The sequence below is a fragment of the Octodon degus genome, unplaced genomic scaffold (genome assembly GCF_000260255.1).
Source record: "Octodon degus isolate 3935 unplaced genomic scaffold, OctDeg1.0 scaffold00262, whole genome shotgun sequence".
In the NCBI taxonomy this organism is placed as follows: domain Eukaryota; kingdom Metazoa; phylum Chordata; class Mammalia; order Rodentia; family Octodontidae; genus Octodon; species Octodon degus.
The window spans coordinates 1,174,550-1,188,280 of NW_004524838.1; the positions used below are offsets into that span (position 1 = coordinate 1,174,550).

At 35.8% G+C, this 13,731-nt stretch overlaps 1 protein-coding gene across 5 annotated transcripts in view; it reads left to right on the forward strand.

Moving 5' to 3' along the window:
* The window catches only part of Samd9l (sterile alpha motif domain containing 9 like), a 32,648-nt gene that overhangs the window by 8,378 nt on the left and 10,539 nt on the right, over nucleotides 1-13,731 (forward strand). For 3 of the 5 annotated variants that reach the window (XM_023706519.1, XM_023706521.1, XM_023706520.1), the window contains exon 3: nucleotides 12,485-12,626. The exons of the other annotated variants lie outside the window; for them this stretch is intronic. The gene's annotated coding sequence lies outside the window, so the exon portion shown is untranslated. The remainder of the gene's footprint in view (nucleotides 1-12,484; nucleotides 12,627-13,731) is intronic. 5 annotated transcript variants of the gene reach the window in all.

Below are 13,731 nucleotides of genomic sequence, written 5' to 3' on the forward strand. Positions count from 1 at the left end.
TAGTCATCATAGGGGTTCTCACCATGCATGCTTGACCCAGAATATAATTAAGATCACTCTGATCTTAATTATATTTATAACATATGGTACATATTCATGACAGCCAGCCCCACCCCCTGGTGGGCTGAGCTGGCCATACACACACAAAATAAATAAATAAATAAATAAATTAAATAAAAAGAATGATTGACAGGGTGCTTAGTCATCATAGGGGTTCTCACCATGCATGCTTGACCCAGAATATAATTAAGATCACTCTGATCTTAATTATATTTATAACATATGGTACATATTTATGAACCTGTAATGAAGTAGGGGTTGGATGAAAGTGACCAAAGATCAGCATAGGAGATCCAACATGCATGTGCTCTTGCCTAGAGCATCAGAGATCTCCTGGGGTTTTGTTATTTTATTTTTACCCCTCTTAGAACAATAGGAGCAGGAATAATCATAGAGTACTGTTTAGAGTTAAGTGGAGGGAACGGAGTGACTCTCTCCGCTCCATTGTTTCTAACTGCACTGCTACTGTGAAGAAAAGCTAAAATATGGAGAACAGGGAGAGTCATGAGTGAACATGGTGTCCACTCTTGAAGCCAAAAAGCCCTCTGTGGTAGATCCTACCGAGACTCAAAGTAGCCAAAGGAAGTTGGCACATCTGCTGAACAAAGATCCCAAGAGTCAAGCAACTTCCTGAGTGCAAGAGGTTATTGAACTTTCATCACATTCATGACAAGAGAAAGGACATCACACCCAGGGCATAAGCAAGAAGCTGGTAGTGCAGATGGTGCAGGATCTCTCCTCCACCTGGCCAGCATGCCTTTCAAAAACAGGGATGGAGAGGACACATGAACAGCTCTGGAATTCACAGCAATCTGGAGACCAAGCACAGGAACACTTAGCAATCCAGAGACTGGTACTGCTGGGGAGCCTAACAGCATTCCAGACAGATAGAATGATGGTCACAGATGGTTTCAGAGGTCCAGTAGAAGCTCTGAAAAAAGCACTACCTAGGACAGAGTCTACAAGCATGCCACTGATATAGGGATAATATAAGGACCTCTAAATAAGGGAAATATTATAACTCCCAATCTGTTAGATGCCTGATACACTGAGTTTGTGCTCTCTAAAATTGAAGAAGGAATTCTAGGAACAACAGAGGTTAAAAGTATGGAATATTTATTGAGAGAAAGAGAGCTCCTGCCTGAGAGACACAGAAGTAGACACCCAGAAAGATTTCCCAAAACTCTACTGCTCAGAGGAAGCTTTATAAAGTAATCACAAGATGCTTATGAAACCACAGCCACCAGGTATCAGGTATAAGGTGGGACAATACTATGGTCTCTAATGAGATTACAAGTGTGGCTACTTATGTAACATTGATCCAGTGGAAAGTCACAAGGTGAGACAGAACTATTGCCAACCAATAAGAAGACAAGTATAACTGTTTAGGTAATAGTGATGTGGTGGAGAAGCAAGTAACATAGTAAGTGTACATGGGAGGAACACGGACCTTTTCTGGAAGGGATAAGTCAAAGAGCTGTTGCTTCCCAGCTAAGGTGACTCATTCAAATTTACTCATTTTTATTTTTTCAATTTCTAAAGAATACAAAATAGTTATAGAAAAAAAGTCAGCATTAGATATAAGATTTCTCTAAAAATAATAGGAGTTCAACAATGGTTGCTGTATTTTTTAATTGATTTTACTGAGAAACAAATAGCAATGAGACAGTTTCAAAACTGATTAGTAGGACAGTTTCAATAATTAATACATTGCATATTACTTTCATAGTGTTTATTCATAGTTCAAGATGCAGACATGATATCCTGTACAAATCTTTCTTCATTTAATTAAGAGTAAGTAGTTGTATATCCTAACTATTTTGTATAGACAGATACAAAATGGTCCTTCATTTTTATCCCCTTTTTTGTTTAGTTTTGTCAGAGATGGGTATTCCATTGCCACTTAAATATTGTAGGTGTATGAATTCAGCAAAATAATCCAATATAGTCCAGTAGTGCATAATAGTGGGTTTTCTGTAGGACTGACAATGTTAGAAGTTGTTGACTTGAGCCTTTTACAGCTCAGCATATTAATATGGCTTTAATTTTATATCCCGCTTTTACACTTTTCTACTGGATGGTTAAGATCAAGATAGAATTTTTGCAGAGGAACTGAATATGTCACATCATAGTAATATATGTGTGCCTATGTTTATAGCAGCACAATTTGATAACCAAATCTTGGAAACAACCAAGATGCCCATCACCAGAGTAATGGATGAAGGGCCGGGGAGATGGCTCAGTGGAATAAGCGCTTCCCTGGCAAGCGCAAGGGCCTGAGTTCAATCCCCAGTTCCGCAAAAAACAAAAACAAAAAAAAAACAAAAAAAAAAAAAAAAAAACAGAGTAATGGATGAAAAAATGTGGTATTTTTATACAATAGAGTATTACTCAGCTATAAAGAACGATAAACTCGGGCCAGGGAAATGGCTCAGTAGAATAAGTGCTTCCCTGGCAAGCACAAGGGCCTGAGTTCAATTGCCAGTTCTGAAAAAAAAAAAAAAAATGATAAACTCGAAGCCTTTATAATTAAGTGGATGGCACTTGAAGATATACTCATAGGTGAAATACACCAGACCCACATATGTAAATATATAGTCTCCCTAGTGTAAGAACTCAAAAGAAGACATAAAAATAGCAAGGTATAACACAATTAAAAGGAAAGTGAGAAGTTAAGGATTAGACAATGAAGAGAGGGCAAGGAGAAAAGCTAGGAAACAAGACAGGTGGAAAACAATGGTTGCTGTATTACATGATGCTCTCTTCAACTTAGTTGTTCAGATTAGCAGATATAAACATGTCACCATCAGTTAAAGAAAAATAAAACAAAACAATAACAAAGGAATTATAAGAAATTCAAAACAGAAAGAAGAACAAATTATCAGAGTAAAAAAAAAAAGTTAAGCATTAACTGCTACTTTCAAAAGACCAGCAGAAAACAACAATACAATTATCCAAACTATTTGCTTATATACCTACCTATGTTTTTCCCCTTCTTTCATTTGTCCTTTTCCTCACCCCAATTTTTCCTTCCCATTGAACAATTTCTAGCCATCCTACAGTATCTGTTGTACTTTTTAGATTTTCACTATTTTTCTGTTTCTTACACTGGCGAAATAATACAATGTTTGTACATGTGGATATGATTTATTTATTTCACTTACCAATACAGTCTCTAGTTGCTTCCATTTATCTAAAAAAGCCTTGAATTTACCTTTTTTATAGATGCATAATATTCCATTGTATAAAAATGCCATATCTTTTTCATCCATTCCTCAGTTGATGGGCATCTGGGTTGTTTCCAAGATTTAGCTGTGACAAATTGTGCTGTTATAAACATGGGTGTACATATATTGCTGTGCTATGATGATATCAATTCTTTTAGAAAAATACCTAGAAGGAGAATAGCTTGGCTTGAATGGAGCTTGCAATCCTATCTTTTTGAGGAAGTTCCATGCTGATTTCCATAACGGTTGCACCAGCGTGCACTCTCACCAACAGTGGAGAAGGGTTCCTTTTTCCCTACAACCTCTCCAGCATTTGCTACTGATTGATTTCTTGATGTTTGCCATTCTTTTTAGAGTAAGATGTTATCTCAGCATTCTTATAACTTGCATCTCTTGAATGAACAATGATGTTGAGCATTTTTTCATTGCCATTTGTATCTCTTTATTTGTGAAGTGTATATTCGTTAGATACAAACATACAAAATCAACCAAACCAGGCATTCTGATGCGAGTAGAAGGTTTATTGGGGGCAGCAAGCAGTTTGGCTATCTAATGGACCAAGACAGCAGTGAATAAAGGGGGGACAGGAAACTTTATAAGATCTTTTAGGGAGGGTGATTGGGGGATGGAACAGCCAAGTCTCAGGTGAACATCATTTATCTTCCCTATGGTTTAATTTTGTTTATGACAAAAAGGAGTGACTTGAGACTAACATGGGTCAAAGGAAGTGACCTGAGACCAGAGTACAATGTGGGGCAGGGTTGGAATTGAGGTTGGTGTAGGTTACCTAGGAAACTAAGGGAGGAAATTCAGAATCACATAACTAAAATATCTGAATCAGAAGTGTCTGAAGTAAAGAAACAACTTCAGCGAGGTATAGAGGAACTCAGATCTGAAATAACATCTAAAAGAAAAAAATTTCTCTGAAATAATACTATCTGAAGTAAAGAATCAAATGGAGAAACATATAGAGGAAATCAGATCAGAAATAATCTCTGTAGTAAAAGCATTAATAACGGCTTCTGAAGAAGACAGTGACAAAAAATAGAGGAGATAATAGAAATGAAAAAGATCCCATGAAGCTGACTCAAAGAGATATAGAAGAACTAAAAATCTCAATCACAAGCTTGCAAAACCGTTTGAGTGAAAGGGAAGACAGAGTTTCAGATCTTGAAGATTCCATCACAGCTAGTGAAACAGTAAGAAAAGATCTCTTAAAAACAACTAGGATGCAGGAAAACATAATCATCTGTAAGATGGTGCAAAGATGAACAATGTGAGATTAAGAGGTATCAGTGAGAAAAAAGAAGTCAATGCAAATGATATAAAAAGAATATGGCAAGCAGAAGTGGTCAGGATTAGATTAAAAAGAAAAATCCCACTATATGTTGTTTACAAAAATGTCATCTTAAATATAAAAACAAGGGTAAGTTAAAAGTAAAAGAACTAAAAATATATATGTACTAACTTAACACTTTGAATGTTAATATTAAGAGCAGACAAAATAAACCTCTGAGTATGGCAATATGTAGAGGGAGAGAGACATTACAGTAAGGTAAATGAGCAAATACTGGGCAGTGTAATCAATGACACCTTTATATTTAAATCAGTACCTTAAATATGAATGTTATGGCATCAAAATATAACTGCCAAGGTGCTTAGTGAAATAATACCATGAGAAATATGACAAAAAGGATGTGAGGTTTGTATTGTGAAAACTATAAAATATGGGCTATTGAGGTCAGAGACTGTAATGGAGAAACATTCACAGAACAGAAGTCAGAACTCTCTCATATCTCAAATCTCTCATTTGATCTGCGGGTTTAATGCAATCCCAGTCAAACTTACAAGCAGGCATTTGTTTTTGGTAGAAAAGCTGATTCTAAAATTAAAGTGATGAATAAAGGATGTAGAATAAGAGAAACAATTTTTGGAAGAGTATGGGAGAAACTATACTACCTAAATTCTAGACTTAAAAATAAATTAAAAATACTGGTATGTAAAACAAAGAAACAGAATAGAGTTCGGAAATAGACTCATACATACCCTATAGATTTTTTTAAAATAAAGTTGACAAAGTAATTCGGTGGATCACGATATGTTTTCCAAAACTGGAACTGAAAAAAATTGGACACATGTTTTTAAAAGTCTTACATCTTCAAATGTTATGTACTAATTAATTGAAAATGGAAAACTCACAAGTTAGCAAAGATAATTGTATGACTAATTTCTATTTGTTCTTTGAGAAGAATAACTTCAGTGCTTATATAGTTTGATCAATGTTGCATGTCTGTGATTAGTAACCTAAGATAATAATGAGAAGTATAATAACCATAAAAAAAATATGGGCAGAAGTAATAGCAGAACACATCCTGAAGACGAGAAAACAATCTGTCATTCAGATAACCGAAGAATACAGAACTACAAATAACTTGACCCCAATTAAAAATACAAGACATATAATAGTCAAGATCCCAGAAATACAGCAGAACAACATATTGAAATCTGCTAGAAAAAAGAAACAGATCACATTTGAAGGAAACCCCATCAGAATAATGGCAGAGTTCTCTTCACAAACCATGAAAGCAAGAAGAGCATGGAGCAGAGTACTTCAAGTCATCTATGAAAATAATTACAGCCTAAGCTACTGTACCTTGCAAAACTCTCCTTCAAGTTTGTTGGAGAAGTGAAATACTTCCATGACAAAGAACAAATAAAGAATTTCATGATGATAAAGCTAACGCTACAGACTACTGAAAGATGTTCTAGAGAGGGATCAAAGTGATCAGAAATCTCCATGAACATGAACAGAAGGAACTCACTATATGGAAAACAATTGAACACGGGAGAAAATGGGATAAACAAGAGCAGGTAAATAATATGTCAATCATAAGTCAATACAGCTCAGTTATAACCATCAATGTAAATGGATTCAATTCAGCAATTAAAAGAAATAGGCTGGAACAGTGGATTAGGAAACAAAATCCAACAATATGCTCTATACAAGAAACACAACTCATAAAGAAATTCATAGGCGGAAAGTCAAAGGATGGAAAATAATTCTACACAACCCAGCACCTCAGAAAAAAGCAGGGTTAGCAATCCTGTTATCAGATAGTCTCAACTTCAAACCAAAAATGATCAAACAAAATAAAGAAGGCCACTATATATTGGCTAGGGGAAAATTCAAGAGGAAGAGGTGATACTCATAAATATGTATGCACCAAACACAGGAGCACACAACTATATAAGACAAATCTTAATGGACTTGAAAAATCTAACATCCAATACCACAGTCTTAACAGGATACCTTAAAAACCCTTATCCCAAAAAGATAGGTCACCCAGGCAAAAAAAAAAAAAAAAGAAAGAAAAAAAGGAAAGAAGTAGCAGAACTGAACCAGAGCTTGGAACAAATGGACTTAATGGATATATACAAAGTGTTCCACCCAAACACAGCTAAATACACATTTTTTTTCCAGCTGCACATGGGTCATTTTCTAAAATAGACCACATTCTAGTCCATAGGTCATGTTTAAGTATATGCAAGAAAAAAGGAATTATCCCATGCATATTATCTAACTGCAGTGCAACGAAACTGGAAATAAACAACAAAAATATCCAGAAAAAAACTATAAATACGTGGAAATTAAACCACACTCTACTCAACAACCATTGGGTCACACATGAAATAAAAAAGAAGTTGATCAACATCTACAATTTAATGAAAATTCAATCACAATTTTTCAGAATTTATGGGATGTGATGAAAGCAGTTCTGAGAAGGAAGTTTATAGCTGTGAACTCACACATTAGGAAAACAGAATGGGAACAAATAAACACCCTAATGTTGCACCTTCACCATCTAGAAAAGGAAGGGCAAAACCAAACCCAGAGCCCAAAGACGGGAAGAAATCATAAAGATTAGAGCAGAAATTAATTGAATCAAAATGACAAAAAAAAGTTGAAAAAATTAACAAATGAAAAAGCTCTTTCTTTGAAAGAGTAGATAAAATTGATAAGCCCTGAGCCAACCTCATCAAAAAGAGGAAAGAAACAATTAAATATAAGCAATAAGGAATGAAAAGGGTGTAATTACCACAGACCCTGTGGAAATTCAAAAGATTATCAATACCTACTTTAAGAATCTTTACTCTCACACAATAGAAGACACAGAAGACATGGACAAATTCCTAGAAATGTATTAATTACCAAAACTGAATCAAGAAGATACAGCAACTCTCAATAACCCAAGCACAGCCAATGAAATACTAAATGTAATAAAAACCTCACTGACAAAGAAAGGCCTGGGCCCTAATGTATTCACAGCTGAATTCTACAAGAAATGTACGAAAAATATAATCCCTATACTCCTAAAGTGCTTCAGTGAAATTGAGAAGGAAGCAGTCCTCCCAAAAATCATTCCTGGAGGCAAGTATTAAACTGATATCCAAACCAGGGAAAGACACAACTAAAAAAGAGAACTACAGGCCAATCTCCCTCATGAATATAGATGCAAAAATCCTCAATAAAGCCCTAGCAAATAGAATACAGCAAATCACCTAGAAGACTATGCAGCATGACCAGGTAAGGTTCATACCAGGGATGCAAGGATGGTTCGATATACGCAAATCTAAAAATGTAATACACTCTACCAATAGAACCAAATCTAAAAACCACATGATCATCTCAATTGATGCAGACAAGGCTCTTGACAAAGTCCAACACTCATTCATGTACAAAGTCCTACATAACCCTGAAGTAGATGGCCTCAACTTAAATTGTATTAAAGTCATGTATGACTACCCAGTGGCTAACATAATTCTAAATGGGGAAATACTGAAATCTTTCATTCTCACATCTGGTACAAGACAAGGATGTCTATATCACCACTCCTATTCAATATAGTTCTGGAATCATTAGCTAGGGGCATTAGACAAGAGAAAGAAATAAAAAGAATAAGAATAGGTCAGGAAGTTAAATTATCATTATTTGCAGCTGACATGATACTTTAGTTGGAAGACCCAAAAAACTACACCAAGAAGCTACTAGAATTGATACACAAATTCAGTAGCATAGCAGGATTCAAAGTCAATACCCAAAAGTAAATAACATTTCTCTACACAGATAACAAACACACTGAGAGGGAAATTAGAAAAACAAAACCTTTTACAATAGCATGATGGAAAATGATATGTCTTGGAATTAATCTTACTAGGGAACTAAAAGATGTTTTCCAAGAATATTACAATAATCTGAAAAAAGTGATCATAGAGGATTTCAGAAAATGGAAAGATATTCCCTGCTCCTGGACAGGAAAAACTAACACTGTGAAGATGGCCATATTCCCAAAATTGCTGTACAGATTTACTGCAATCCCTATCAAACTACAACTAACATACCTCACAGACCTAGAGAAATAATTCCTAAACTTTATTTAGAACCAGAAAAGATCTAGAATAGCAAAGGCTATCCTGGGCAATAAAGACAAGACAGGGGGTATTACAATTCCTGATTTGAAATTATACTACAAAGGTACTGTGATAAAATCAATTTGGTACCAGCAACAAAATAGACCTGAGGATGAATGGAGTAGATTAGAAGACACAGACACCTCTAAGAACACACTCAGTCACATTATCTTTGACAAAGGGGCCAAACATGCTTTCTGAAAGAAAGATAAGTATTTTTAACAAATGGTGCTGGAAAAACTGGCTCTCTACATGCTGAAAACTAAAAATTGACCCAGGTCTATCCCCATGCACTAATCTAAAGTTAAAATGGATCAAAGACCTAAACATTAAAAGAAAAACACTAAATCTCCTGGAAGAGAAAGTAGGAGGAACTCTTGAAGACATAGGGGTAGGCAAAGAGTGCCTGAACAAAATTCAAATTGCATGTGTAATACTTGAAAGAATTAAAAACTGAGACCTTTTCTTATTGAGAAGTTTCTGAACATCAAAAGAAATTAGCAACAAAGTGAAAAGACAACCCATAAATTTGGAAATAATCTTGGCTAATAAGCACTCAAACAATGGTCTGCTCTTTAGAATTTATAATGAACTAAAAAACATTAGGGTCGCACAATTTAAGGACTCTGTCCAGAAATGAGCATCTGAGATAAATACACACTTCTCAGAGGAAATTAAAGAAGCCAATAAATATATAAAAAAATGATCCACATCACTAGCCAGCCTTGAAATGCAAATTGAAACAACACTGAGATACAATCTCACCCCAGAAAAAAATGGCTATCATTAAGAAATAAACCAACTACAAATACTGGAGAGGTTATAGGGAAAGAAAAACCCTTCTCCATTGCTGGTAGGAATGTAGACTGCTGCAACCATCATAGAAATCAGTGTGGAGACTTCTTAGAAAACTAGGACTGGAAATCCTATTTAAACCAGCTATTCCTCTGCTGGGAATTTTCCTGGAGGATCTGAAAACGTCATTTCTTGGTGATATATGTGTGCTTATGTTTATAGCAGCACAATTTGTGATAGCCAAATCTTGGACACAACTAAGATGCCTGTCACCTGAGGAATAGGTTAAAAAATGTGGTATTTTTATACAATGAAGTATTACTCAGTTATAAAGAATGATAAACTCAAACCTTTTATATGTAAGTGGATGCCACTTGAAGATATAAGTAAAATAAACCAAATCCACATGTGTACATATTGTATAGTCTCCCTACTATAAGAACTCAAATGAAGAAATAAAATAGAAATGTATAACATAATCAAAAGGAAAGTGAGAACTTGAAGATTAGACAACGAAGATAGGGCAAGGAGAAAAGCTAGGAAACATGATAGTGGCAAAAACATACATTTATATGCACAAGATGGATAAGGCAATGATCCTGAGACTGACCATGTTTTTGAAACTAGCAGTTAATTGGTAGGATTCACACTCTGAATAACTATACATGCTGGTGAACTAAGCAACTGCACTGAAGATAGCAATGTGCAATGGTAGGATCATACTTGGAATGCCTGCCATTCTGGTCTTCTAAATACGTACTGCTTGCCAAGATGTACCAATTACTGCCATACTGTCTCTCAAGTAAATGTTTGGTTTTTTTTTTTAAAAAAAAAAAAGGGTAATAAATGAAAACAAGTGACAAAAAAAAAATCTCGGGACTGCCCTGCTACAAGGCTCATGGTTAGATTTCTAAATTTCTGTGTAAAAATATATAACTGTTTATTCCTATTTTTTATTTTTTCCATTTTTTTCTTCATATTCTGTAGGGATCTAGGCTTTAACATATCTATAGTTGATGGAAAATATTAGTTCCATATTATGCCTAAGATGTTCGATATTTGGACAGATAGTGAGGATAATCTCAACTGCCTATGTTGTAGGGTAATAATAATAAACTTCTCTTCTGGAGGGTTAACAACCTAACTGTGAAGACCAAAAATTAGAGAAAAAGAATGGCTGCAAGGACAGCCAAAATTTTGGCCCTAGCCTTTCAAGGTCATTGAAGACTCAGGACATAGGAGAACCTGTACTATAATATCATGTAACTTAGTTATGTCCCAAATTTTCCAATCAAGGAGGTTATGGGCCCAAAGAGGAAAGTGGTCAATGATGTAGAGTTTGCCTAAGGAGAGTAACATGGAGAGAAATCCTTCTCTCAGGCTTTCACACAGAGCAAATTGGTCAAGCAATGGCCATGACTCATCCACATGGCTAACACTGACAAAGGATCTACCAACTGTGGTACAGGATTTCAGGTTAAATCCTGAGGGGATTTGACAGACCTTATCAGGTACAAAAGTTACATTTCTTTTTATATAGGTCTTGCTTTATCTTGGTCTTAATGATCTAGCAAGAAAGTAGAAAAATAAAGCATAAAAAATAAATCCATATTAATATACTGAGCTGTAAAAAGCTCAAGTCAACAACTTCTGACATTGTCAGTCTTATGGAAAACCCACTACGATTATGGACTACTGGACTATATTGGAATATTTTCTGAATTCACACACCTACAATATTTAACTGTCAATGGAATACCCTTCTCTGACAAAACTAAACAAAAAAGGGAGATACAAATGAAGGACCATTTTGTATCTGTATATTAAAAATAGGATAGATATACAGCTGCTTTCTTAATTCAATGAATAGAGAGACTTGTTCTAATAGTGTTTGTAGACAGGATATCATGTCTGTATCTTGTACAATGAATAACCATTAAGACAACAATATGCAGTGTATTAATTACTGAAACTGTGTTACTAATCAGTTTTAAACTGTTTCATTGCTCTTTGCTTCTCAATAAAATTACTTTTAAAAAAGATTATTATGAATTAAATCAATAAAAGTTTTCACCAAGAATAGACAACAATAGCCTCCTGGAAAAAAAGCATAAGGGGAAAGTCCAGGGAATTTGAGAATATGGTATGGCATTAACCTGTCATTTAATATCTTGCACAGCTCTCCAGGTATTAACAGAAGGATCAGGAAAGCATAAACAACATTCAGTTTTTACAGTCACTCATTACCCCCTTGTGCTGCTGTTAGAATGCATAATGCCTTCAAATTTTGGAGGATTGCTTGGCTCACTAATTTTACTTCTTTATTCAGGAGAGAAAAATCAGTCACAGGGTCATTTAAGGCCCGCTGAGTATAGTTAGTCAAGGCCCTGATGTCATCCTCTGGCCCTAAGAAGAGATAAAGATAAAAGGCAAATGTTCATAACAGTGAAACATACTTTTACACAACCAGTGCCCTATATGGGGTAAATTTGCAGGTTTGTCAACACTTTTGACACTCCTGTCTGATAACCATACAAGTCAGTATGTACCTCCCTATATTTCCAAGTGGTATACGGGGCCACATCTTAATCCCACGGGACCAATGAATACCCATGGGGCTTCCCAAATGATTCTGGGGTGATTAGATCAGTCAGTTTAATCACAGATTGATTCTTTGAGGCACTCAGTAGATGACAGGTGTTCTTGACTTGGAAAGGTGTATAGCTTCAGGGGTGTCCATCTCACATACTTAGCAGAGTTAGGCCAATGAGAACAATAATGATTTTGTTGTTGTTGTTATTGCTGCTGCTGCTGTTCCTAACATAAGGGGGACTTTCTACCAAATTGTCCCGTAGTTGGAGTTAACCCCATATAATCATTAGTATCAATAATGACTTTTTATCCTTCACTGAATTGTAGAGCTTTTGTCATAGATAAAAGTCAGAGCTATAGCTGAGCACTAGTCCCATGGACAAGAGAGAAACTTTCAAGTGTTTGATGCATACCTGCCTTTCTTGTTCCATTTTCCATGAAGGAACTGCCATCACAGAAGAGTCAAGTCAGGGTCAGTAAAAGGTGGTTTAACAAGTCTTCTCTGGTTGCATGCCTATAGAGAATTACCCTTTCATCATCATATCCATCAGCCTCAATTTTCTCTTTTTCTAATAAAATGGTAACAATATTGAAGCAAAAACATGTCTTTATTTGAATGGTTGGTCCTCTAGAAGTAGAACCTGATATTCAGAAGTCAGTTGACCATTAGCCATCAGATGCCTTTGGAAGAACTGAGTCCTGCCACATTGTGAGGGAAATGCCTTAGGTTAATGAGAGGAAAGGACACATCAATGTGGGTGGTCTCATATTTGTCATCTATTCCCTGTGGCTTATACTTACATTTTGAACACAACTAGGGATTATTTCTTAATGCAAAGAGAGTCTCATCATAAGATAAGTCTCACTATTTTTCCTCTTTCTTATGGTATGATGCTAGTTGTGAAACAGCATCATAATCAACATTTCTGTCTGCACTCCAGCAGGCAGGTGCAGAAAAATATTAAGTGGCTCTTTAAATATGTGTCATGGGGCTGACAGGTTAGCTCAGTTGTCTAAAGCAACTACTTGTGCAAAATCAGTCAGGGGCATTAAACTGTGGTTCAATCCCCAGCACCACATGCTGCACCAGGCCTGCCCTTAAGGCAGCCTGAGCCAGCCTCTCTCCCAAAAAAAAATCCTTAAATATGTGTGAAATATTCTCCAGTGCTTAAGAATACATTCCAAAGCAATAATAGATTTGACATTGATTTTCCCAACTGAAATACTAAATAAGGAATTGGCATCTCTTTCATTTCTACCTGCTTTCTACATCCTCAAGGAATCCTCCAAGATAACCACCTCCAGAGCAGGTGGCAGCCACCTGGAGGCAAAAGAGGCAGACTAGGCACATTTTCCTGGCTTGAAACCCTGTCTTTCCCAGGAACTCATACTCCTGACTCTAGCATGTGTTTCTAAAAGGGCAAGCTGCAAATGTTTTCAGCTGTAGGAATCTTGTAAAAAGAAGCACTGCTAGCAAAACTGATAATCAAGAGATTTAACCACTGTGTTTTAGTTCTTTAAAAGAGTGTGAGGCCCCATAATCTTCTTGATCAGAAAATTTGGGACACTACCAAGGTACATGACATTG